The 19,854-nt window shown below is 40.2% G+C and overlaps 1 non-coding gene across 1 annotated transcript; it reads right to left on the reverse strand.

Annotated features, from left to right (window-relative positions):
* Window positions 1-274: 274 nt before the first annotated feature.
* Window positions 275-380, reverse strand: LOC121983594. Its single transcript, XR_006112627.1, has one exon. It is a non-coding gene; the product is annotated as a small nucleolar RNA R71 (small nucleolar RNA).
* Between the last annotated feature and the right edge of the window lie 19,474 nt (window positions 381-19,854).

Raw genomic sequence — 19,854 nt, forward strand, 5'->3', positions numbered from 1 at the left:
AAACCCGCAATTATATCTATGGTGTAGCAGAACCAATTTGGTGGAGGACCTCATGAAGACCCCAATCAACACTTAGAGGTCTTTTATGAAATATGTGGTACCATGAAAATGAATGGAGTTCCTTCAGAAGCAGTTAGATTATTATTATTTGGATTTTCTTTAAGAGATAGGGCAAAGCAATGGCTGAATTCTTTGGCCCCTAATAGCATCACCACTTGGGAGCAGTGTGAGCAACAGTTTCTTGATAAATTCTATCCACCAAGCAAAACAGCTCATATGAGGAATTTAATTGCAAGCTTCAAGCAAACTGACTCAGAATCTCTTTTTGAAGCATGGGATAGATATAACAGTATGCTCAGACAATGCCCACATCATGGGTTGGAAAGATGGTTAGTGTTGCACACTTTTTATAATGGTATCAACTATCATACCAAAGTGTCCCTTGATTCAGCTGCTGGAGGGGCACTTATGAATAAAAGTTTAGATGAAGCTGAAGAAATTATTGACAGTGTAGCACAAAATCATCATCAATGGGCAAATGAAAGAAGTGGTGGCTATTCTTCTGTAAACCTAACAATTAAAGCATCAGGGAAGTTTGATGTAGATGCAGTCACTCTTTTGTCTGCAAATTGGACACTCTTACAAAGAAATTTGAGAATATGGGGACTAGTGCTAATATGGTCAATGCTATTAGTACATCTTGTGAAGTATGTGGGAGTTCAGAGCACTCAAATGACTCATGTCCATTGGGAGCTATCACTGCACAAATCAATCAACTGGAACAATGTGATGCAATCATGAGTTACAATCAAAGGCAGAACAACCCATACTCAAATACTTATAACCCTGGATGGAAGAGTCATCCCAATTTTTCTTATAGAAATAATCAAGATCAAGGATCATCTATGGGGGCAAGACCAAATTTTCAAGCTGGGCAAGAAAATTTTTAACATCTATCTTCTCAAGGCTTACCAAAGTCAAATATTGAAAAGATGCTTGAAGAAATTATCTCAAGTCAGAATGAAATGAAGCAAGATTTATCAAAGCTCATTCAGAGAATGGATAATTCTGAAAAGCATCAAAAGATCCAGGATAGTCAAATTGCCCAACTACCTTCCTCATCATCCAGAGCACCAGGACAACTTCCAGGAAAACCTGATGTGAATCCTATGGAGCATTGCAATAGAATTGAGCTTAGGAGCGGACGGACCTTGGGAGACTCCCAAGTGACTGCTCCAAAAGGGATACAAAAAGAAGAAGAGCTCTCTCCTCTTATACCAAATCAGATTCAAGCTAATGAGGAGAGTACCATTGAGGTTGAAGAGACTCTTCCACTGAACCATCAGAGCAAAGCTGTCCCTTTTCCTCAGAGACTTACAATGCTCAAGAAAGATGAAGAATTTGGCAAGTTTTTAGAAAAAGTTAAGGAAATTTGTGTAGAGGTACCTCTTATTGATGCTATTCTTCAAATGCCTAGATTTGCCAAATTCCTGAAGGATCTCATGTCAAACAAGAGAAGAAGAGGAGAGGTTGAGACCATTGCGCTTAGTGAGGAATGTAGTGCTATTTTGGAGAAGAACACTTCCCCAAAACTAAAGGACCCAGGGAGCTTTTATATTCCTTACAACATAGGAAAAGAATTTTTTGAAAAAGTTTTTTGGGATTTGGGGGCAAGTGTTAGCCTCATTCCCTATTCAATTTGTAATAAATTAGGTCTCAAAAACATTAAACTTACTACTATGACACTTCAACTTGCCGATCATTCCTGCAGGTACCCTTTGGGTATTATAGAAGATGTGCCAGTAGAGGTGGATGGGAATGTTATTCCCACAGATTTTGTCATGTTGGACATGGAAGAGGACCCCAGGATTCCTATCATATTAGGAAGACCTTTCTTTGCTACAGCTGGAGCTATAATTGATATAAAAAATCATAAGCTTTCTTTGGTAATTGGTAAGGAAATGTTGGAATATGATTTATCTAATATCTCTAACCATGTCTCGTCTCTTTTAAATGCTTGTAGCAGGACAAGCATTTATAAACTTGAGGAATGGAATTTTCATCCTCATGGAAGGTCACCAAACGAAGGAGACAATGTAGTGGAAGATGTTGGGAGAAGATCTCCCAACAAAAATGAAAAGTATATCTGTCCTCCAAGGGCGAGGAAAAGAAGTGAATGATCAAGTTTGGTCGAGCTAAAGATCTTAAACAAGCGCTTCTTGGGAGGCAACCCAAGGGTTCTTTTAGTTAGTTTTGATTTGTATTTTAATTTCTTTTAGTTTGATGCATTCTTTTGATTTTGTTTTCAGGTTAGGTGCAAAACAGAGCCCGGCCGTGTGCTATACACGGCCAGGCAAAGGTTGCAGAGAAGGGAAGTGCTTGGGCCGTGTCATCCAGACACAGCCGTGTAGGATCTCCCGAGGAGAAAAAGGTCTAGGCCGTGTCTCAAACACGGCCGTGTAAAGAATCCCAAGGAGAAAAAGGTCTAGGCCGTGTCCCAAACACGGCCGTGCAAAGAATTCCGAGAAGAAAGATGGAGAGGCCGTGCGAAGAATCCAGAGAAGGAAGAGGGGGAGGCCGTGTGGATCTGCACGGCCCGTGTAGGAGAGTTATTAAAGTCTTCTTTCTACCTTACACGGCCAGATCTTGGCTGTGTTCCGCACACCCCCAACTCTCCAAAACATCTCTTTCTCTCCCAATCTCTTAAAAACTCCTCTCTAATCTCTCAAGATCTCTTAGATCCGGATTCTCCTCCTCTCTAAGACTTGGACTTTTTGTTCTCCTAACCTAAGATCTTTGCTCTTTGAAGTTTTGTTCTTTGAGTTCCATTTTTCCAACCCTAGATAATTCTTCCCCTATCTAAACTCATCAAGATGTCCAACATTTTGAAGAAACTTCGCAAAGGAGGTGGTGGATCCAGTGGAGACAAAGAGAAGGAGCCATCAAGGGACAAAGGAAAACAACCAGTGAAGGGCAAAGGCAAAAGGACTTCACGCAACGAAGGTAATGACAATGAATTCAATATTGTGTTTAGAAATGATGATCAAGTAACTAGATTTGCAATTCTTGTCAATAGAAAGATAGTGTGTACTAGATATATGGACCCAACTGTTCTTGATATGCTTGGAATTAGGGAAGATGTAGATTTGATGATTGGGTTTTTGGATTGGAGTGATATTATGTACACAGATTTACCTACATATCCTCGTCTTGTTTTGGAATTTTTAAGTTCATTGGATGTCCATTTTACTAATGAAGATGATTATTTTGGAAAAATCTCATTTAGACTAATGAATCAAGAATTTCTATGGGCATTTAGTAACTTTAATTCTTGTTTTGGATTAACCACCGGTAGCCCTCGTAGGTTTGATCCAAGGTTTAATTGGAATAATTTTTGGAATGCAATAACTGGGTTAGATCAACCTTATGAGCCTTCAAGAGCTAAGGCCTCCAATATGCAAAACCCCATCTTTAGGTATCTACACAGAGTCATGAGTAAAACTATTTTTGGTAGGGGAGAGAGTGATGGGGTGGTTAAAAAGATAGAGTTTTATGCTTTATGGGCTATGCTTTATAAGGTTGAATTTGATTCTGGTTTTCATTTTGTTCAAACCTTATTAAGATCTTCTAGGGCATCATCGGGATCAATTGTTTTTGGTGGTTTGATTACCCGAATAGCTTATAATTTAAATCTTGATGTTGATGGGTTGGAAATAATTCATGGTAATGACATGATTGACATTGATGCATGTCTTGCTATGAAAATGATCGTTCGGGATGAGAATGGTTTCGCGTTTCCTAGGAGGAGTGGTTCTCCTTTACCCCTTCCTTTTCCTGAACGAACTACTATTCGTAACCCGGCTAATTGGATAATTTCTGAGTTAGATTTTGAGGATAACCCTTCTATACTTGGAGACACTGAGCCACATCATGAGCCCTCGTCATCTGGACACCCGCAGCCTTCTAGTTTTATGGAGCCTGCTAGGCATTCTTTTGCATATGACACGGGATCTTCTAGGTTTGATTTTTCAGATTTTCGTACGTCTCTAGAATCACTTCATGAGAAGCAAGATGCCCAACGAAAAATGTTGGAGGGGCGCTTCTCTTTATCTGATGATCAGTTTAGGGGGGTACAAAATCATTTTCAGTTTACGAGGAATTTTCAAGGTCAAGTGGCTGAGTTTGTGCAGGATTATGATACTGATCAGGCTAGGATGGGAGATTTTATGCAGAGCATGATGCTTACTAGCCAACAAGTAGATGCTTTATATGAGTATCATAGATCCTTGGGTGAGATTCCAGGTTTTCCTAGTTTTCCTATTGGCCAACCACGTCGTAGACCTCCTTTCCGTCATCCACCTCCACCTCCTCCACCATATTGATTTCATCGGGACGATGAAAAGTTTAAATCTGGGGGGGGGGGGGGGTGTCATGTACTGTTTAGTTTGGTTTTCAGTTTTTAGTTTTTGTTAGTTTTCATGTTGGTTCTTATTTTCATTGCTTGTTGCTTTATTTTGCTTGTTTTTAAAATAATCATGGCAAAAAAATTTTTTTTGAGAACATCAAATCTTCACTTATATGCTTTCTTGGATTCAAGTGAAATGTTAGCACGATTATGGTGATGAGTTTTAGTTTTGGTTCAACCTTAAGGATTTTATCTTCACTACACTTATGCTTGATGCTTGAATAGTTGATGTCATTGAAATAGTCATGATTCATCTTGTTTGCTTAGTACTTGGTTTCCATGGTGATTTCTCAACTTTCATTTTGATTACTGGATGAGGCTCAAATCATTAAAGCTCATTTGGAAAAATCAAAATATCCCAACATGTGTGCTAAAAGTACATTTGTGAATAAGTTTTGCACAATGCAAACACTTATAAAAAAAAAAAAAGGGATATAAAAAACAGTTGTCATGAGTGGAATCTAGCAAGTCACCCCTTTGAGACCGAGTTAGGTTACTGGGGAATTGACTGCTTAGCTTCCCTTGAGATTGAGCACACCTTTGAGACCTTGGGTTAGTTGAGAAATATGAACCAAGTGAATGGTGAGTAAGTGCCTATCACTGGTTACTTGTCTTTCACTGGAAACACTAGGAATTCAAATTTGATGACGACTTGACTAGGACATGGATTGAAACTTGAAGGGTGTTGAGTTACTTTTACACTGTGCACAAGATTCTTATGCTTGAACCATACTTTACTTGTTTCCATGATCACGCTTGTTAATGAAACTTTTTGATAGAGTTAGGAAAGTGCACTAGGTTTTATGAATGTGTTGTAGAACATATGAATTTAGACTGCAGCATTTTGCTTGAGGACAAGCAATTAAGTGCCTGGGTGGTGATGTGCGTAGATTATATACTCTTTTATGCATGTTTTTACGCACATTTACATACTTTGAGCATGCTTGATCTATGCACTTTTATACTTCCAGCTTTCCTTTTAGCATATTTACTCTTTTGGTTCGGAAATATGCTTTTTGTGCATTTTCTGTACACAGGAGTCAAAATTGGTGAAGATTATGCGTCCTCGGGCAAGCTTGGAAGGAATTGAAGGGAGAGAGCATCAGGCCGTGTACCACACACGGCCATGTAGTTTTAACAGGAAGGGAAGAGGACATGGCCGTGTGAATCTCACACGGCCGTGTCTTGATTTGAAGAAATTAGAGCAGATGCCTTACATGGCCGTGTAGATCTACACGGCCGTGTGAGGTTTCCAGAGGCCAAGCAGGTGGTCGCCGTGTGCACCACACGACCGTGTAGCATTTCCAGAGAACAGAAGGGTCCTGGCCGTGCGGCCGTGCAGCTTTGGCAGAGAAGGAACTGGACATGGCCGTGTGAATCTCACACGGCCGTGTCATGGGGCCGTGTGGCGCCCGATTTCCTCCTCTATTTAAACCCTCCTTCATGAATTGAAAGGGGATCTCTCCCCCTTTGGTAGAAGGCAAGATTTGGTGGTATCCTCCCATTCTTGGGAGGATTTCTGGGCAATTTGAGGGGAGTTCTTGACGATTTCGACTCCGGAGCGAGGATTGGATCCGAAGACGAGGCTTCTTCGTAGATAAGTTTTCTCTTTCCCCTTTTCTTGGTTTCTTGGATTGGGGATTTAAGAAATGCTTGTAATCTTTATTTCTTCGGGTATTCTTCCTCGATTCATGGAGTAGATCTTGTATTCTAGGATTAAGGGAGTATTTGTATGATGGATTAATGAAATCTCTTATGGATTTGCCAATTTCTTGTTTCAATGACATTGTCTTGCTTGTATCAATTAGATCTTGAATGATTAATGGTGATTTGTGCTTAATTCTCATTCTTGATTGATTGTTTGGATTTCTTGTGGACTTTGTAAAGATAAACTCTCACTCGATCATCCGAGGGATCCACGTGACAGGTGCAAGCCCATGTAAGGACGTTTCAGAGATAATCTTGAAGAGGAAATAGGAATATTCAAGAGAGTAGGATGGATCTTGTGATTAGTTTCTTGTATCTTGATAGATTAATAAGTTGTGGGCTTCTATGTTGATATCCGAGGAAGGCATAGTAATAGGTGCGCTTCTGTGTAAGGACAACGTAGGTTCACGTCTAATTGATCATTTTTAGATACACATCTCAGTCCTTAGCCGGTTATCTATTGCAAGAGAGAACCGGCAACTTTCTACAAGTGTTTGGCAATTGAGGGATAAGAATTGGTGAACCATTTACATTCAAGAAATCTTACAAAGAAACCGAAACTCCTAGAATCTCCCTTTATCATAACCCAAAACACTAAACTCTTGTTTGTTGATCTTTAATATTAGATTTGTTTACCTTCACTTTGCATTTGAAACATTTGGATAGTTGTTTAGCTAATTCGCATTGAGACATTTCTAGTGCTTATTCCAGTCCCTGTGGATACGATAATCTTTTATATTACTTGCGACATTTCTGTACACTTGCGGAGCGTAACAGAGGGATAAATCCCATCTACATCACTCACATCCCTCTGCATAATTCGTTACATACCCAGTAATAACCTTTATAGTCCACCCAATTACGGGTGACGTTTGACGAAACCAAAGTACATAACTCCTTATGTAGGGATCCATGGTGACTTCAGGTCCAAGGACTAGTAGTCATACTAATAGCCACATGAGAAAGTATATGACACTCATATAACGATCTATGATACTTTCTCATGGCGGGTCATTCAGTATACATTCTCCAATGCATACCCATGTGTCAACTTGATATCTCTATATCCATGACTTGTGAGATCAAGTCATCGAGTTGACCTACATGCTAGTTTTATTGTATTAATATTGTCCCTGAATGTTAATACTCGACTAGAAATGATTAAGAGTAGTGTTCCCTATATCATCTCACTATCGATTCAACCCATCGATTGATATAGGTAAGAACCTTCTACTCAAGGACGCTATTATACTTAGTTTATTTGGCACCAATACAAGTAAGTATAATAACCAAAACTAATGCCTTTATTTATATAAGAATATGATACAACAAGTCCATAATACAATCATCAAATGATTGACTCTAGGGCTCTAACTAACACTCATATCATTCAAGAATATGTCTGAGAGAACAAATCAAAATTACTTGAAGCAGTTCCCCTGCGAACAAATGACAAGTATGATCATAGTTTATGTACTTTATTCAACTTGATAAATACAATGCAGACCAAATATCGCCCAAGAAATAAATATGGTTCAAACAACATGATGATTATTAAGTAAACATTTTTAATCTGTTCAAGCGACCGTCAACTAGGTGCTTTAAGGAAGAACCTATCAGTTCTCCTTAAGAAAATCTCAAAGACATTGAACCATCACAAGGTCAGTGCAAACATTTTTAGTTTTACATAAAGCATAGTCGATCGGGAAATCTCATGAAGTAACTCGGATGGGTCTTCATGGGAGGAACTGAAGACTTTAAACTATCATAAAAGCATAGTTGATCGGAAAATCTCATGAAGTAACTCGGACGGGTCTTCATGGGAGGAACCGGAGACTTTAAACTATCATAAAAGCACAGTCGATCGAGAAATCTCATGAAGTAACTCGGACGGGTCTTCATGGGAGGAACCGAAGACTTTAAACTATCATAAAAGCACAGTCGATCGGGAAATCTCATGTTGTAACTCGGACAGGTCTTCATGGGAAGAACTGGAGACTTTAAACTATCATAAAAGCATAGTCGATCGGGAAATCTCAAGAAGTAACTCGGACGGGTCTTTATGGGAGGGACTGGAGACTTTAAACTATCATAAAAGTATAGTCGATCGAGAAATCTCATGAAGTAACTCGAACAGGTCTTCATGGGAGGAACCGAAGACTTTAAACTATTATAAAAGCATAGTCGATTGGGAAATCTCATGAAGTAACTCAGACGGGTCTTCATGGGAGGAACCGGAGACTTTAAACTATCATAAAAGCACAGTCGATCGGGAAATCTCATGAAGTAACTCAGATGGGTCTTCATGGGAGGAACTGGAGACTTTAAACTATCATAAAAGCATAGTCGATCGGGAAATCTCATGAAGTAACTCGGACGGGTCTTCATGGGAGGAACTGGAGACTTTAAACTATCATAAAAGCATAGTCGATCGGGAAATCTCATGAAGTAACTCGGACGGGTCTTCATGGGAGGAACTGGAGACTTTAAACTATCATAAAAGCATAGTCGATTGGGAAATCTCATTAAGTAACTCTGACGGGTCTTCATGGGAGGAATCAGAGACTTTAAACTATCATAAAAGTATAGTCGATCAGAAATCTCATGAAGTAACTCAGACGGGTCTTCATGGGAGGAAATGGAGACTTTAAACTATCATAAAAGCATAGTCGATCGAGAAATCTCATGAAAAAACTCAGACGGGTTTTCATGGGAGGAACCAGAGACTTTAAACTATCATAAAAGCATAGTCGATTGGGAATTCTCATGAAGTAACTCGGACGGGTCTTCATGGGAGGAACCAGAGACTTTAAACTATCATAAAAGCACAGTCGATCGGGAAATCTCATGAAGTAACTCAGACGGGTCTTCATGGGAGGAATTGAAGACTTTAAACTATCATAAAAGCATAGTCGATCAGAAAATCTCATGAAGTAACTCGGACGGGTTTTCATGGGAGGAACTGGAGACTTTAAACTATCATAAAAGCATAGTCGATTGGGAAATCTCACGAAGTAACTCGGACGGGTCTTCATGGGAGGAACCGGAGACTTTAAACTATCATAAAAGCACAATCGATCGGGAATTCTCATGAAGCAACTCGGACGGGTTTTCATGGGAGAAACTGGAGACTTTAAACTATCATAAAAGCATAGTCGATCGGGAAATCTCATGAAGTAACTCGGACGGGTCTTCATGGGAGGAACTGGAAACTTTAAACTATCATAAAAGCACAGTCGATCGGGAAATCTCATGAAGCAACTCGGACGGGTCTTCATGGGAGGAACTGGAGACTTTAAACTATCATAAAAATATAGTCGATTGGGAAATCTCATGAAGTAACTCGGACGGTTCTTCATCGGAGGAATCGGGGACTCTAAACTATCATAAAAGCATAGTCGATCGGGAAATCTCATGAAGTAACTCAGACGGGTCTTCATGGGGGGAACTGGGGACTCTAAACTATCATAAAAGAATAGTCGATCGGGAAATCTCATGAAGTAACTCGGATGGGTCTTCATGAGAGGAACCGGGGACTCTAAACTATCATAAAATCATAGTCGATCGGGAAATCTCATGAAGTAACTCGGACGGGTCTTCATGGAAGGAACCGAGGACTCTAAACTATCATAAAAGCATAATTGATCGAGATTATATTATCAGTGTAATTTCAAAGTTATGTGGATTTCTTCATAAAAATCATTTGGTATTATACTCCAGACCAAGATTCAAGGTTCGAGGGGGATTCTGTATATACATATAATCTTGCAAAATTACATTCCCTATCTGGAGTCCCGATCATATGAAGCTCTTTATCTAAAATTACTCAGAATGTTATACTCAACTAAAACACAGAAATTCCATGAAGTTCTTCATATAAAATCGCTCGGAATTACATACTCTTCTGAGATATTACCAATGGAGGAATTTATCCAAACAAGATTTAATTCCAAGGAATAAGGGAGGAATTCTTGAACGAGATAGTACTTATTCTTAGTTCTTAGAAGCATTTCAAAGGAAGCAATGTCAAGCTAACACAAACCAGGAAAAATAGGTAAGTACCAAATTTTCTCTTAATGTTGCAGCTACTTAATTACAGATCTCTTAATTACAAGTCTTTTCATTACAAGTCTTCTAATTACAAGTCTTTTAATTATAAGTCTTTTTAAATACATAACCATGCTTACTCAAAATGGCTCGTTAAATTTTTGGATAATTCTTTGTTAAGTCTGCGACGGTTTATGAATAGAGGAGGAGGTTCCCTAGGTAGATAACCACCCTCTCTCAGTTGTTGAAGAATCCCTGCCACAGAATGATTTAAAGCCCCTATGATTCGATGAACATATCCGTTAACAAACTCTAGAGACCTTAGATAAGTTAGGCGTCTCTCTTCCCATCGATTTTCCTCATGCTCCTTATAACTTTGAAATTCAGCCTGTATTTTAGCAGCTTGATCTTTGAGAGTGTCTTTCTCTAATTTAAGCTGTTCTAGTTCCTTTCGAAGTGAGGATATTTTATCATCCTGGGCCTTTCTTTGTTCTTGCTCTTCTAGCAAAGCAAAATCTTTTGATGCTGATTCTTGAGCCTGATCAGAAAGGGCCTTACCACAGAAGAGGAGGGGATAAGTAGTGCCGGTCTCATCATCCTAAGAGAAAGATTGGAGATAATGTGGGTAGGGGACATTGGTGCCTTACCTCTCTCAAAAGAAATAGGTGCCAGAGCGAGGGGGGCTTGTACAAAGTACCAAAGAGGTCGCTAAAAGGAACATCCTCAGTAAGCCTGGATTTCTTGACTAAGGTAATAAAAGCTTGTTCCTCTTCCTCTTCCATAGCTGCAACAGCTTCCGCTTCTTGCTCTTCTTTAGACAACAAACCCAGGGTAGAGGAAATAATATTAGCTCGACGAGCCTGTAGCCATTTTTCTCCGAGATTATTCAGAAAAGACTTAGTCATAGTAGTGTTCTTATACATGAAAGCCAGTAGAAGAGCATCAGCTGAAACATAAGAATTGAGCATCATTACAGAGGATGATTAGCAACCAATTAATAAATATAGTTCAAAGTGTTTAGACATACCAAAAGAGACATTCAGGGGAGTGTCGATGTTACTTATTCCAAAGGGAAACATCAAGCCTTCCACAATCAAGGATGGTAGGCTGAATTTTGCCACCTTTAGTTTGGATAAAGCTAAAGAGACAAAGGGATCATTGAGGAGATTATCGATACTAGGAACTGGAGGGAGATCATATATCCATTGGATAGGAAAAGGAGGAGAAGAAGGGAGACGCATAAAGAAAAATTTGTGATGCCATTCCCCTTGAGGAGGAATTCAGTTGAACAAAATAGTGTTAGGGTGAGACTGAAATTTGAAGACACCGATATCTACTTGGCGTGGAATGAAGAAGTGGTGAAAAAGATGAGGGGATAGAGGAAAATCTAGCAGTTTAGACACCCCAACGAAACCCATGAGGATAGAAAAAGACTGGAATAAATTGATTAAGGGGGGTCTTAAAGTAGATACTAACATCAGAGAAAAAGGGATGAAGAGGGAATCAAAAACCCTGTAAAACTTGGTCTCGAAAGATAGATATACACCCCAGAGGAGGAAGATGTGGGCTATCCTATGGGGTAGGGAAAACTATATAGGAAGGAAAACCATAGGTCACTTATAAATCCACTTCCTCTGATTCTATAAGGTCAGAAGCGCACGAAAGGAACCATGCAGGGGAAGAAGCGGCCATGGCGGAATAGCAGAAAGGAAGCGAACAAAGGAGAAGGTAGGGATATTCAAAAAGAAGAAGATAGCGCCTCAAACCTCTTTCCCTCTCCCTCAAGGCCTTATACCCAAAAACCCTTAAACAAGAGAGGAAGAAGAACTGGAAAAAGGAAAAACCAAAAAGCATAGGAGTATATAAAATAGTAATATCAGTGGCAGTTCGCGTAGAACTTGAGTACAAAGGTGGGTATAAAGAGAAAGAGTATGAATCCAATAAGGAAGAATACATGGAATCGTAACCGTCATAAAGAAGTAATGTCATCAAAGGATAGAATCGAATTCAAAAAGAAGGATGAATCCCAAGAAAAAGGTATTAAGTTTGGTAATCTTCCTCGGGAAATGTGACCAGGTTTTTCTCGATATATGCTTGATTCTTAAAGAATCAAAGAAGTATGGAGAAAATCGGTTAGGTACTAGATTGATAAAATAATTTTAGGTTATCTATTTGAGTAAAACAATAAACCCGGACAGTCATACTGGACCGGACGAGATTTAGTTAAGTATAAGGCATCAGTCGATATGTTCTCGCCTAAGGGTATATCGACCAGGTATAATAAACCAATTGATATCGAAAATAGCATATTATAAAGTACCATGTTATATCGAACGGAACTCGGTTAGAAACTACCGGACGGGACTTGTAAGCATAAGTATGAATCGGTCGGTTACGATAGACCGGCCGAGATGGATGATATTATCATATATTGATTAAGGATTTATAATGGCAAGCCAGGTGGCATTCACCATAATGAATCAAATGAAATTTAGTTAAGTATAATGCACCAGATGATATTCACAAACACAAGTTTAACTTGACCGGTTATAATAAATCGAACGATATTAATAATATTACGATAGGATGCACTAAATCGGATAGGACTTAGTTAACTACAAAGTACCAGACGATATTTGTAAACACTAGTATGCATCGACCGGTCACGATAGATCGACCAAGATGGGCGATATTATAATATATTGAGTGAGGTTTTATAGTGGCAAGCCAGGCGACATTCGACATACTTTACATGAAAAGGAATAGATTTAGTAATAAAGATAGAAGTTTAACTTTACATGAACAAATCAGATTGTCATCACGAATTCTAGGTAACTTTACAATAATCTAGATTCGAGTAAAGAAATTACTCTATAGTTAACTGAGGAAATAGATCAGCGGGCCTGTTATCAAGAAGTTTACGTCGGTTCAAGAAATTAGGAGGGGGATCACGAGATAAGAAGTCTTCTTCTCATAGTTGCTTCACCGCTCCTTCAGCTCCAACATTGTAGGCTGCTAAAATAGACTTTACGATGGGCCTATTGAACTCAGGAGAGTGGATCAAGACGGTAGCTCGTTCCTTGAAGTGGGTGTCTTCACCATCCTTGTAGACTACTAAAGCCGTTTGGGATGTTTCCAGCTCAGCGTCTTTGGTGGATGCCTCTTCTTTAGCTGTGTCCAAAGAGGTATTCAAAGAAGCTATTTCATCATCTTTCAGATGCAGAGCCTTGAGTTTATCAGCCAATGCAGATTCATAATCAGATTTTAACTTGTTGAGTTCAGCTGTCTGATTCTCCAATTTGGAAATTAATTCCTTGTTGAGATCAGTAGCTGATTTGAATTGCGATTGAAGACTCTCAATTTGAGATTCATATTGTCTCTTGGATTCCTCTGAAACTTTAGTAGAGGACATCTCAGCAACTTGCCGCTTCAATTTCTTGTTCTCATTATACAAGTGATGCATCAGCCGAGACAGACCCATGTTTGCTAGCCATCGCTGGAAACATAATAAAGGGTCACGGAATAATCAGAGATAAATAATAAATAAACATTCATAAACATACCCGGGTTTCCTTGTAAGAGAATCGATCAATTGTTTCAGGAGTGGTAAGCTCCCCAAAGAGAGGATGAATTTCCTCCCAAGCATTAGAAAAAGAACCCCCCAGCAAGATAGGGAGGATGGGAATGGCAGAGGAACCCATGGAAAAAGAAGAAGTTGGAATAGAAGGAGGAGCGAAAACCAGATAAGAAGAAGGTGAGGAAGGTAAAGATCCAGATTCTGGAATAGATAGAGGAAAAGTGAAAGAAGTGGCACCAGGAGCAGTGGTACTAGAGGAAGGCGAAGAAGTGAAAACAAGAGAAGGATAAAGGTCAGCCAAAGTGGGCTCAGCAGAGGGAAGATCAGTAGAAGCAAAATCTTCTGAGAGCAATTCTTCAGCAGAAAGAATCAATCTCCTCTTGGGAGGAGGAGCTCTGGTAAGTTTGTGGCCGGGGCGTTTGCTGGGAGCAACCTCAGCCAAGGACTTTTCCGAGCTTACGGGGGATGTAAGCTCAATGATAGGAAGGGGAGTAGCTGCTGAAGGAGCAACAACCATTGATGAAGAAATAGTCGGCAGAGAGACAACAGGAGTTTCTACAGGAAAGCCTTCGGGAACCTCAGGAACCACCTGAGAGCTGGATACTTCAACTAGGGGAACCGGATCTTTGACTGGAGGTGGCGGAGTAATGGCAGCAAGAAGCTCTTACTCTTTTGTGCGAAGTGCATCCTCTTCTAGATGCAGTTCTTCATCGATTAAATCAGAATAAAAATTGTCTACTACATAGAGGGAAGAAAATGTTTTAGTTAGTAAAATCAATAAGGAAGAAGCAGAATTTTACCTAAAGAGCCTTGTGTATCGGGCTTGACAGGGCTTAGACCAAATAAATACAGAAGATCGACCCGCAACCACTTAGTGATAGAAAGCCGGCGACATAGCAATTTTTCACAATAAACAGGAAAAGAAGGATGAAGGTGAACTCCTTGACCTCGGGCAAGGGAGGCAAGGAGGATCTCCAGGCATGGGACCAAGGGATGGGTCCCGTAAATTTTATAAAGAAGAAACAAGATTTCCAATCTTTGAGAGACGAAGGCATATCCTCAAAAAGGACTATCTTAGTCCGGGATTGGAAAAGGAAAACGCCAGGCTCCGAACATTTTGGGTAAGAAAATATGAAAAAATTTTGGGGAGTAGGAGGAATATCTAACAGACGAAATAGCATATAGGTGCCACATAAATAACGAAAGGCATTGGGTGCGAATTGTTATAAGGGAATATCAAAATACTAGCTTACATCATTTAAAAAAGGAGGAATGGGAAATCTCAAACCCCCTATTAGCTGATCCCTGAAAAAAGTCACGCAATTAGTAGGGGGACGGTGAGGATGATCATCTGGTTTAGGGATTAAGATGCTATATTCCCTAGGGATTTCATATTGATGGCGAATAGTAAGCCTAGCATTTTTGTCAAAAGAAGATGAAATTTGGACATACCAAGGATCAATCGTTTCTTCAGCCATAAACAGAAGTAAAGGTTAGCGGAACAGCAAGTTACTTACTGGAGTCAAGAAAAGAGATCGCCGGAAAGCGGTGAGCGCAAGGATTGATCAAAGACGGCAATGAAAGAAGAACACTAAGGCAAGGAAGAAAGGTACAAAGTCGACAAGAAGATAAAGGGTTTAGGGTTTTAGAAGACACACAATAGTCATCAGATCAAAACACTTTTTTTTCAATAGACACCGTGGATTATAGAAAAAGGGCAAATGCTCGTGTTATGTAGCAGAGAGAGAAGATATGTGTTACATAATCATAAATGGGCATTTATGTTTGATCCTGTCTGAGAAGCTTGACAAAACGGAAAGATGGGAGAAGAAACCTACTGCTGGCGAAGAATAATACTTATAGAACACTGATTCGAGAAACCCAAAGCGGATCTTAGAGAATGAAGTCCCGGAATGTCCTTCTAGTACAAAGCTCCAATGGCGAGAAAGAAATCTGATTGAAGAAAACCCAGATCCGGAGCTTCCAAGGCTTCCTGCGCACAAGAGACCAACCAACACTATCGTCAGTGACCTGAGACCGGGGTGGGAATCCCTGGCTAGGCCCTCTGACGCTTAAGTCAGTAATCTCTCTTTGTGTGGGAAAAAAGGAAGAAGAAGATGAACAGTAGTTGAAAACTAGGATTATGAATGTGAGCAGTGATGTGAACTTACCTAGCCAACAGAGAGGATTCCTCCTTTTATACCACTTCATATAACCTCCGTAGTCATGAAGTGGACCCCGGTTCATTAGAGTTTGTTATGAGATGATGTAAGCTGTGTACTTGTGGAAAATGGTTTTTAAGGAATCTTTTTTGTACCCTAGATGTACCTTCTTTGTCATCTAGTACCTGCAGAAAAATCCAGAAGCCTTCCTCCCGCCACATTAGCGAACCTGTTATACAATCACATACTATAAATATCTTCATTAAACTACTTTATTTGAAATATTTACTCTTATCCTGTTTTATAAATTATTTCAGAGTGCATCTATCATTCCTGCTTGCCCTTCCTGTCTTTGCTATATCATAGACAGCTTAATGTAACATTGCTCCTTGTATCGGTCGAAATCGAACTCGGACTAGGTCCGGTCAATTATTATTACCTCTCATGATGTTTCTTGGGCAATACTGGTCTGCACCCCTCTAAGTTTATTATCCTAACTGATATTAGGCTGTATTTTATTAAGTATGTAATCTCGACCAATATTGCCATATCCTTTTTAAGGTATTATCCAGCCAAGACTGGCCTACCTCTCTCAAGGTATGTCTCGGTCGGTATTGGCCTACCTACTTGGAAGTATATCTCGGCCGATATGGGCCTTCCTCCCTGGAGGTATATCTCGGTCGATATTGGTCTGCCTCCCTGAAAATATATCTCGGCCGATATTGGCCTTCCGGCCTGCCTCCCTGGAGGTATATCCCGGTCAGTATTGGCCTGCCTTCTTGGAGGTATATCTCTATCGATATTGGCCTACCTCCCTTGAGGTATATCTCAGTCGATATTGGCTTACTTCCCTCGAGGTGTATCTCGGTCGATATTGGCCTACCTCTTTTGAGGTATATCTCGGCTGGTATTGGCCTACCTCCCTGGAGGTATATCCCGATCGACATTGACCTATTTCCTTTGATGTATATCCCGGCCGATATTGGCCTACCTCCCTGAAGGTATATCTCGGTCGATACTAGCCTACTTCTCTAGATTCCATTATCTCCTTTCTTCTTTTCACCAGGGACCTACTAAACCTAACTCATATAACTAGCCTTCCCCTCAAGTCTAGTCGAAGGAGGTGTAGCCGACTGACTAGACATAGGTCTGATTTTGTTCCTTCTTTACCTGTGACTCTGCCACGAGTACTGAAGTGACCTTATGAATTTTTTGTACATCAACCTTGTGAACCCGAGTACAGTGATCCTGTGAGCTCTTTTGATCCTTTAAATAGGGCTATTACCCTTTCTTCATTCTTCATTCGCCCCATTTCTTTATCTTCCTTGTTCACTTCATCTTACCGAGAGTATGGACTTAGATCCCCCTCCTTGGGGGCAATTCTTGTTGGACAAGGCGAAATCTATATATGAGTTTGCCAAAGCTTTGGCTTTAGTTAACCTTTTGGTCCGGGAAACTATCCTAAGGAATGAAGTTTTTCGAGATCTAGAATCTCCAGCCAAAGGCATGACTGTTCTGCAAACCCAACGGGTTTCAGAGGAGTTCCCACTACTCATGGAGGACCAACTCAATAGCCCATGGATGTCGCGACAAGGGCATAGCCCATGTTACCCGCAGGCTAGGATGGTCACTCTGGAAGTAGAGCTCTAGGGCTCAAGCAGGGGAGGGACTCTTCAGTCACCTTTGCACTAGGGCGTGAATAGAGATGTCCCCTCCCCCTTGTCCCTGAGACCACCCTGCTTCATCGTTTCCTTCATCCCGGGCAAATATTGCCACTTCTGTTGCCCGGTCAAGCTTCCTTCGTGCCAGGTAAAATATTTCCACTTCTGCTTCCTGGTAAGTTTGACTCTGGTGGGATTGAAATCTTCTAAGTATTTTGAGAGCTTATATTTGTAACTTTTGTTGACCTTTTGAGATTTTAATGTTTTGATAGGAAAATGTAATGTTATGTATTTGATCAGGTTCTAAGTGTAAAATCAAACAATCTTTTGTATGTAATTGGGTGACTCTCTTGAATCCCTCTAGTTCACAGAAATAGACGTAATGCCTTGAACAATATTGACTTATATATTATAAACGTTGTCATTCCGATTAATATTATCTTGTTTATTGCAAACAAGGGTATTCCGGTCGATAATACACTATCTGTTATAGATAAAGTTATGCCGGTCGATATTAGCTTGTCTACGACAGCCAAGGTTGTCTCGATCGATATTAGCTTCAAGCGTTATCTCGATCTATACTAGCTCGCCTATTAGAGATAGGTCTATCCCGATCGATATTAACCTATCTATTATAGACAGGGTTACCTCGATCGATATTATCTCCTGCTTTATAATAACACTAAAACAACGCTTTGTGTCTAAATGGTTCTCCTCATTTTTCAAATTTTGTCTTCGATCCGAGTTCTGTCAAACTCAATCCATCCTTCTTTATTATGCACAGTAAACTATGCCCTTTTCTTCAGAATTCCCTTGATCATGATTAGTTTTTCGATGGTAACAGAATGTTGGAGGCTCAAGACGAGGTCTCACCAACCCTTGAGTGATACGATTTATCGCGTCCAACATAAATGTCCACTTATGATTACATGACACATGTCTCCCTTCTTTTTTAGTGTAACACTGGCACTTGCCCTTTTTCTTATAATCCACGGTGTCTATTGAAAAGCGGTGTTCTGATCCAACGACAGTTGTGTGTCCTCTAAACCCTAAACCCTTCATCTTCTCACCGATTCTATTCCTTTCTTCCCTATCTTAGCGTTTCTTCTTTTGCTGCAGTCTCTGATCAATTCTCGTGCTTACTGCTTTCCAGTGATCTCTTTCCTTGACTCCAGTAAGTAGTCTATTGCTCTGTTAACTTTTACTTCCCTCTATGGCCGAAGAAACAATCACCCCCTGGTATGTTCAAATCTCATCTTCTTTTGACAAGAATGCTAGGCTTACCATTCGCCACCAGTATGAAATCCCCAAAGAATATGGCATCTTGATTCCTAAACCGCATGATCATCCTCATCGTCCTCCCGCTAATTGCGTAACCTTTTTCAGGGATCAATTGATAGGGGGCTTGAGGTTTCCCATTCCTCCTTTTCTAATTGAAGTGAGCCAGTATTTTGACATTCCTTTGCAACAATTCGCCCCTAACGCCTTTCGCTATCTGTGTGGCGCTTACATGTTGTTTCGTCTATTAGATATACCTCCCACTCCTCAGAATCTTTTCATGTTTTCTTACCCGAATTGTTCGGAGCCTGGCATTTTCCTTTTCTAGTCTTGAACTAAAATGGTCCTCTTTGAGGATATGCCTTCTTCGCTAAAAGCTTGGAAATCTCATTTTTTCTTTGTGAAGTTTCCTGGGCCTATCCCATGGTCTCATGCTTGGAAATCTTCTTTACCTCCCTTACCTAATGTCAAGGAATTTCATCTTCACCCTTCGTTTCCTCTTTATTGCGAAAAATTGTTGTGCTGTCGCCTTTCCATCCCTAAATGGCTATGAGTAGATTTTTTGTATTTATTTGGCTTAAGCCCTGTCAAGCCTGATACACTAGGCTCCTTAGGTAAAGTTCTGCTTCCCTCCTTATTGATTTTTTCTAACTAAAACCCTTCGTTCTATTTTGTTCAGTGTCTGGGTTTTTTGTTGCTTTGATCGATGAGGAGCTGCGTTTGGAGGAAGTTCAACTACATGCAAAAGAGTAGGAGCTCCTTACTGCCCTTAACCAACCTTCCTCGACTGAAGCTTCGGTTCCTGTGGCAGAAGCCTCCAGCTCTCAGGCGGTTCCTGAGGCTCCTGAGGGTTCTTCTGTAGAAATTCCTGTTATTCCCTTGCCAACTGTTTCTTCATCGGTGGCTGCTGCCCCTTCAACAACCCCTTCCCTTCCTATTATCGAGCTTACGCCCCCT

The sequence above is a fragment of the Zingiber officinale genome, chromosome 5A (assembly GCF_018446385.1).
Source record: "Zingiber officinale cultivar Zhangliang chromosome 5A, Zo_v1.1, whole genome shotgun sequence".
Taxonomy (NCBI): domain Eukaryota; kingdom Viridiplantae; phylum Streptophyta; class Magnoliopsida; order Zingiberales; family Zingiberaceae; genus Zingiber; species Zingiber officinale.